General features: G+C 44.6%; 1 pseudogene; it reads left to right on the plus strand.

Moving 5' to 3' along the window:
* The first annotated feature begins 672 nt into the window (after positions 1–672).
* Positions 673–7352, plus strand: LOC149327975 (uncharacterized; annotated as a pseudogene).
* Positions 7353–8512: the final 1160 nt, after the last annotated feature.

Below are 8512 nucleotides of genomic sequence, written 5' to 3' on the forward strand. Positions count from 1 at the left end.
CGAGAGTGCCACCTCCAAAGTGGCCGACGACGAGAGGTGAGGGAGAGGAGGTCTCTCTCTCCTCCGCGTTCTGCGGTGTCACTCGGAGGAAAGGCTGGGTACGGGAGGGGGGGGAGGGCTCAGTGGCGATGGTGAACGAGAGTGCCACCTCCAAAGTGGCCGACGACGAGAGGTGAGGGAGAGGAGGTCTCTCTCTCCTCCGCGTTCTGCAGTGTCACTCGGAGGAATGGCTGGGTACGGGAGGGGGGGGAGGGCTCAGTGGGGATGGTGAACGAGAGTGCCACCTCCAAAGTGGCCGACGACGAGAGGTGAGGGAGAGGAGGTCTCTCTCTCCTCCGCGTTCTGCGGTGTCACTCGGAGGAAAGGCTGGGTACGGGAGGGGGGGGAGGGCTCAGTGGCGATGGTGAACGAGAGTGCCACCTCCAAAGTGGCCGACGACGAGAGGTGAGGGAGAGGAGGTCTCTCTCTCCTCCGCGTTCTGCGGTGTCACTCGGAGGAAAGGCTGGGTACGGGAGGGGGGGGAGGGCTCAGTGGCGATGGTGAACGAGAGTGCCACCTCCAAAGTGGCCGACGACGAGAGGTGAGGGAGAGGAGGTCTCTCTCTCCTCCGCGTTCTGCGGTGTCACTCGGAGGAAAGGCTGGGTACGGGAGGGGGGGGAGGGCTCAGTGGCGATGGTGAACGAGAGTGCCACCTCCAAAGTGGCCGACGACGAGAGGTGAGGGAGAGGAGGTCTCTCTCTCCTCCGCGTTCTGCGGTGTCACTCGGAGGAAAGGCTGGGTACGGGAGGGGGGGGGGGAGGGGAGGGGTCAGTGGCGATGGTGAACGAGAGTGCCACCTCCGCGGGCGAGGGACAGCGGACACCCACACCCTCCCTCAATCAATACCCAAGGGAAATTGGACGATGGCCGGAGGTTGGGAAGTCGGCGGTCTCGAATCGGCGGCCAGTATGCTTGGCCAGCTTAATGCGGGCCAGCACTGGGCCATGGTAGGCCAGCCGCCGTGTTGGCCAATGGTAGGCAAAAGGTAGAGAGCATTCCACTGGTAGACGAGTGGGTAATAGTTGGCCATCGTTGCGCAGGCAGACAAACAAGGCCGATCCCGGGCCACCGCTGGCCACCAAGCATATCGGCCAAATGTTTTGAGATGTTATAAATGTGCGGACGAGTTACGTAAAGGCGCCGTCGAAACGCCATAGGTTGTCTCTGTCATGTTGCAGCCGCTAGAACTTTAATTTTGCGAATGTGCATAATTTAAATTTCAGGATACGCGCGTCAAACGCTGAGACGCACGTCTGAGGAAAAATCGTCTCTCATGTATCTTTAATAAATATACGAGGCAAATATTTGAGATTGAGGAATTGAGTGTCACAGCAGTCATGCGAAAAAATATGTGTTGCATAATGTGTCGCGAGCAAAAAAGAAAGAGATGAATCTAAATCTAAACTTCTATCGCTTTCGGTTTTGATTTCACATACTGCGTCTTGTAAAGGTAAATTACATTTGTAATATTGTTAACCAGTTTTAATTGTTGTTGAATGTTAAGTTTAACAAATATTACACTTCAACATTTCTATCTATTTTCAATTTCCAGAAAGTAAGTGAAATAGCTACACGAGCAGCGGCTTGGTTGCGGTGGCTCACTCAATCTCCTCGTCTGTTTCTTTTCTTTCTTTGCTTCTCCCCATCTTGTTTGGTGTGTTTGTTGTTAACCCTATCATCGGCGACCCTTTGAGCGAACTTTTATAATAATAATAGAGATTTATTCATCACAACGATGAAAAGGGCCGAGGAAAAAAGCCAGCAAGGCTTGACGAGCCCTCGGCCCCTTCATATACAAAGGCATCAGGGGAACAAAGAATACATATTGTGCAACAGTACCAGAATAACAAAAATAGTACTACAAACTTTTGATGCAAACATTGAATAAAAAGGCAAAATGAAAAGATTATAAAACCAGACTAATTTTTGAAACACAAGAAATGTTTACAAAGGTCAAGGATTGGCGTACTAATTATGTGAATATTTTTATGATGTAACGTGTTTAGGTGTTTAGGCAGCTGGAAGGCAACCATTTGAAATCCGTAGTTTGTTCTTGGAGTTTTAGTCTGCCACGGGGAGTGTTGTCTAGTGTTATACAGTTTCTTGTTCGGTGTTAGGCAGGCCAGTGTCCCCAAATAATCAATATGACGAGGTAGCTCCTTCTTATACCTAGAAAGCAGTTGAAAACTATAGATGTCAAAAATTTTCATAATACATGCATTTTCAAAGTACTGGTTTGTATGCTGGTTGAAACTAAGCTGGAATATGCACCTTATCGCCTTCTTTTGAAGTAGATAAATTTTGTCAAGATTATTCAGAGTGGTCATGCCCCATACAAGGTGACAATAATTCAAATGGGACAAAAACAAAGATTTGTATATGAGCTCCTTAATCCTCGCAGGAAGCATTGTTTTCAGGCGATATAGGTGTCCTACGACTCGAGCGAGTTTAGGCAAGATAGTATCTACATGATGGTCCCATGACATTGTTTCGCGAAAGATGACTCCAAGTGTTTTAAATTTTTCTACTATCTCAATCTCCTCTGAATTAAGTAGTAGCTTTTTATTTGTATGCAGAAGTTTATTCCTTGGTCGGAAGATAACAGCCTTGCTTTTGTTCACATTTATTTTTAACCCATTTAGTTCTGTCCAGGTGTTTAGTTGGCATAAAATATTGTTTCCTTTGTCTATCAGGGAATCGCAGTCATTCGTTGAGAGGAAAATACTTGCGTCGTCTGCATCAATAAAAAAACGATGCTTGGTCGGTGATGTTTACTATGCCGTTAATAAATAAGTTGAAGAGCAAAGGCCCCAATATGCTACCTTGGGGCACTCCACATTTTATATTCTTTAAAGAAGACTCAATACCATTAATGCTTGTATATTGTGCACAATTAGAACGATAAGAGTTTAAAAGTTGCAGAGGAAGACCTCTAATTCCATACATTTCAAGCTTTCTAATCAGCAGTTCGTGATTTAGAGAATCAAATGCTTTTTTGAAATCAACGAAGATAGCTAGCACGATATGTTTCTTTTCAAAACTGTCTAGGATATATTCTTTCTCGTGAAGAAGCGCAAGCTCAGTAGATTTATTCTTCCGAAATCCGAACTGCCATCCTGTTATATCATTTTTTTTCTATGAATTTTTGCAGTCGAGAGCAGATAAGCTTTTCTAAGCCTTTAGAAAAGACAGGGAGCAAAGAAATAGGTCTGTAATTTCCAAGGGAGTTCTTGTCACCTTTCTTGTAAATAACTACTACTTTAGCCACCTGCGTTTTATTTGGAAATATGCCATTTAAAAAACATAAGTTGAATAAATAACTTAGTGGCGATGATATGTCTACAACAAACTTAATTGGCTTGACCTGGATATCGTCCGCATCACAGGCCGAACTATTGGAAAGTTCCAAAAATGCCGACTAACCTCAGCCTCAGAAACAGAATGAAGGAACAAGCTCTTTTCTAAGCGATCATTGATGTAGGGGTAGTCAATATTGCCACAAGGCATGCTTGTGACATCTGTGAAAAAGCTGTTAAAAGCGTTCGACACAGCGGCACCAGTGAGGACATTATCGTCACATGTTATGGTTTCAATGGCGCCTTCCTTTCTCAAGGGCTTCAACAGCGAATTAAGTTTTTTCCATAGCAGGTCTGAATTATTACCACATCCTTCAAAATATTCACAGAAATATCGATCTCTAGCAAGCCAAATATCTTTGTTTAGCTTATTTCGATAGGCTTTAAATATTGAAAACACTGCAGGATCCCTACATTTGATAAAGTTATTGTATATTTTGTTTTTTTTCCTTTATTCGCTTTAATAAATCACGTGTAATCCATGGTTTTCTTATACATGTGGATTGCCTTTTGGTTACATATGGAAAATGCTTTGCGTACACTTTTTTCACAGTATCAATAAACAATTCATAGGCAGCGTTGCAGTCTTGCATAGAATACAGCTCAGAGAAATCTGCCTTGCTAACATCATCGCGGAACATATGTAAGCTTTTTTCAGAGACGAACTGGGTAGCGTGACATGACTTTGGTTTTTTATGGCGTTTAGTCTTTTCAACACCCATAAATATACCAAGGTGGTCACTAATGTCACATAGCAGTACTTCTGATTCAACACATGAGGTGTCATAATTTGTAATAAAAAGATCAAGTAAAGTTACAGTAGAACACGTAACACGAGTTGGTTTAGAAATGACATTTTCACAGTTATTGCTCTTAATCACAACATTGAAACATCGCGTATGAATATTGTCACACATCATGTCTAAATTCAGGTCACCACCAAGTATTATCTTTAACTTTTTTTCATTTATAAAGGCAAAAAAGTGGTCAATGAAATTATTGAAGTTCGAAATGTTTCCGTCTGGTGGTCGGTAGATTACAGAGAGAACCATGTCGCCAGTAATTACAGTCAGTATCTCATAGTCATCACTGCAAACACAATATTGATCAAGGGTGTCAGATTTCAGTTCGTTGCTTACAAGCAAAGACACGCCGCCGCTAGGACGACAGCTGCGGTTAAGAAAAAAGCTCTGATAGTGGGGCAGAATGAACGTCTCGTCATCAGACAACCAAGTTTCGGTGAACATGATAACATCATTGCTGAAATGAAAGGAAGATAACAACAGCTCTATTTCCGAAAGTTTCTTATTTAGCGACCGCGTATTTATATGAAAACATTTAAATAATGTATGGTACTTCGAACCAAGAAAGTCTTTTAGTTCCTCAGGAAGCAGGTAGGAAAAACTCATTTTTGTTGTTCGCTTGTGTTATCCGCAATTCAAGGTGGTAGCGGTATAGGTCACGATCTTGTCAAGATCGCACTCGTCTTTCATTAGATAAGCGGTTTCGCCGCTTTCCTTCCTCACGTAAATTCTACCATGTATGTACCATGCAAAACGGAATCCATGGTCATCGGCCCACGTCTTTGCACGCTGCAACAGCTGCCGATTCCGCTTTGTGAGGTTCTCGTTCAGATATATGCAGCACTTCTCATCTGTCCGCAGTTCGTTCCTGTTCTTAAGCCACTCATCGCGAGTGCCTTTGTTGGCGAAGCGAACAAGGATTATGGGAATTTTTTTATATTTTTTACAGCCTTACCGTGTGTTTTTCGACCGCTTTTAAGGGTTTTTTCTACCTTGACCTCCCAGCTTTCTCCGCCAAAAGTGAGAAAAACTTTTTCTTTGTTTGTTTGTGTCATGGAGCGGTTCCTGCGATCCAAGCGGCGCCATGAGTTCAGACTGGTAAAGACTGCTAGTGCGTGATGTGTGCAGCAAGTAACAAGAGATGCTCAGATCGTAGCAGATAGAATGGTTGGTGTGTCAGCTGAAGGAAGCGCATCCCTTCGAGAACAAAAGAGTGAGTCTGAAGAAAACATCGCGGTTGTGAGCCCTTGCCGGACTCCAGTGCTGTCGGAGCCACTTCAGCCTCCAGAGTTTGGTGGATAATCCCCTCCAGTGATAGGTTCGGAGTCCGATCCTGCGGTACTCAGTGAGCTGGACTTGCTAGAGCTTTCACCGAATGTGGAGCATTGTGCAAGCCGTGCGAGCGGCAGTGCGAGTGGTTCTGCAAACGATGTAAGAGGTCAGCTTAGGGCTTGGGCTGTAAAACACCGAGTCAGAAGAGCAGCAGTGAATTCTGTGCTTGGAATATTTAGGCCGTACTTCCCAAGCCTTCCAAAAATTTACCAGGCCCTAATGTCCACTCCCCAACACGTACCGATCATGCAAATGACTAATGACCAATATGTACACTTTGGTCTACAGAGTGGACTGCTGCGCGCTTTGAACATGTGGCACCTTGTTGACATCGGTGCCCTCTCTCTGTCGGCCAGTATTGTTGGCCTGCCTCTATTTAAGAGCAGCAACACGCAAGCCTGGCCGATATGGCACAGCTGCACCACCCAAGCAGCAAACGTTTGGATGTTTTATTTGCTGAGGGGGTGTTCTGGGACACACCAAAGCCAGGACGTCTAGAAGAATGCTTAAAGACTTTCATTGAGGAATTAGGCCATGTGCTTTCATGTGGAATTGATCACAAAGGCATGCACCAGGAAGTGACACTTAAAGCAATCCTTTGTGATGCTCCTGCAAAAGTCTATGTGAAAGCAACCAAATAATTTTCAGGTTATTATGGTTGCGACAAGTGCTGTGCAAAAGGTGAGTACATTGGCCGCATGACATACCCGAGCATGCATAGTCTGTCACGTACCGGTGACTCATTTGCAAACCAAGATCAGAAGGAGCACCCAAAAGGGGTTTCTACATTCGCTTCAATTATCCCGATGGTAACTCTTTCCCAATTGACTATAAGCATTTAGTTTGCCTTGGGGTGGCCCGTAAAATGATTGGCTGCTGGGTTGCAGGCCCACAGAGAGTGAAGCTGCCACATGGGTCGGTTCTGCGAGTGTCGGGTCTCCTTGTTACAATAAGGAGTCGAATACCAAGAGATTGTGCGCGCAAGCCACGACCGCTGAGCTTGTATGAACGCTGGAAGGCAACAGAGTTTCGGTACTTCATGCTCTACTCAGGACCTGCTGTGCTTAAGACTGTTTTGCCACATGATGTGTATGTGCATTTTACACATACATGTTGGGATTGCAATTCTGTGCTCTCATTTGATGAGCCTTCTTTTATTATGCTGATCGCCTGCTACGTACTTTTGTGAGGCAGTGTAAGGGCATCTACGCCAAAAAGGCACTGGTTTATAATGTGCATGGCCTTATTCACCTGGCTAGTGACTCTGGCCAGTTTGGCTGCCTGGACAGCTTCAACAGTTTTGAAAACTTTCTGAAAGATCTTAATGCTTTGGTGCGATCTGGTAACAGGCCTTTGGAACAAGTTTACATTAGAATTGCTCAAGCGTATGCTTGTCCATCTGTTGGCAATGGATCTGACAGTGATGCTGCGTCCGTTGAATATGGGGTCCTCCCTTCATCAGGTCACTCTGCTGACCCTGCCCTGTCCTACCTTAATTGGAGGCAGCACAGAAAGGCCGTGTGGAAAAATTCCCTGATCAGCAATACATTACCAGATAACTGCCTATTGCTGACTGAGAACAGAATTGTTCTCGTGGGGAATTTTCTTATGTCTGAGGCTGAGATAATGATTATTGGCAGACTATGCAGCATTGAAAGAGACCTTTACATTCATCCTTGTAATTCTTCCCTGCTATCAATATTTAAGGTGTCAACTCGAGCCAGCGGCTTCAGTGTCATCTCATTTTCTGACACTGTGTGCAAAGGGCAGATCTTGACAGTTAATGGAAAAACATCTTTTACCTTTGTTTCACCTTCTATAAGTATTGCAGACACTGTTCAGAGCACGGCATGCTTGTAGTCTACTGCCTTCTATTTTTTTCTTGCTCATTGAGGCGACCTACTTTTGGTCTTCACCTTGACCTTGGATCTGTTCGATTTGGCTGCACTTGCTAGGTCAGTTCCACAAAGCTCTGTGGTGGTGCCGCAAGGATGCACCGCTAGTTCAGGCAGTTCAATTGCAACGTGTCACTCACTGCTTCCAAAACAAATTATCAAGTGCAGGCCTTCCATGTGCTAGCCTTGGTGTCGTCACCAAAATGCAGTGAACTGCGTGGAGCCCACATCAACGGCTGCCAACATCCCGAACTGTGAAAAATTTTCAGTAGGCAAATTTGCAATGATGTGTTGCCATGAATAGGCTCCAGATAATCATTGATTTCCTGAAAAGATGCTTCTGCAATTATTACACACACATGATTTATGAATATGCGCTTAAATGCTGCCCTCGTGGCTCGACTTCACAGCTTAGAGCTCTGATGTCAGGAACGCTGCTACGATATCATTCAGACAGATCACATCATCTCACTGTTACCATAAGCATGGGCGCTGCCATCTCGCTGCATTACAACTGCACTTCCACCTTGGAGAGTGCAAGTAAGCCAAGGACTTGTGCTGCACTTGCTGGGATTTTTTGAAGAACGAAAAGGGAAGTGCAGTGTGCGGGTGCTGCACTGGTAAAACAAGTATAAAAAAGCTGCACCCCCTGAACTGGCGCAGCAAGTGCAGCCAGTTCGAACAGACCCGTTGAGGAAATATGTGCAGCATGGAGATTGACTAAATGTAAAATAAAAAGTTCACAATCGACAACTGGGGCTAGTTGGTATTGCATAGCTATAGTACAAATGTGCTGAGTATTACAATTACAACACGAGACAAGACTGGGCGAAGCGCTGATGTTTCGTTTATAGTTGTAAAGCTGTGCACATTTTTCAGGATTGTGTGAAAATCTTGTTGTGTGTTTTGTAACTATTATATAAGTTCAACCACGATTGAAAGCCAGCTTGGTGTAACATGCATGTGCACGTGGCTTCGGCCACTTACAGAAGTTGTATTGACTGTGGTTACTTAGCGTGACATGTAAACATTGTCTGGTTCTTTGTGAAACTAGTGTAATCATACCATGCTGTTTGTTTGTCCATAT

Source organism: Amblyomma mixtum, chromosome 10, assembly GCF_055824585.1.
Source record: "Amblyomma mixtum isolate Tamu chromosome 10, ASM5582458v1, whole genome shotgun sequence".
Classification (NCBI taxonomy): domain Eukaryota; kingdom Metazoa; phylum Arthropoda; class Arachnida; order Ixodida; family Ixodidae; genus Amblyomma; species Amblyomma mixtum.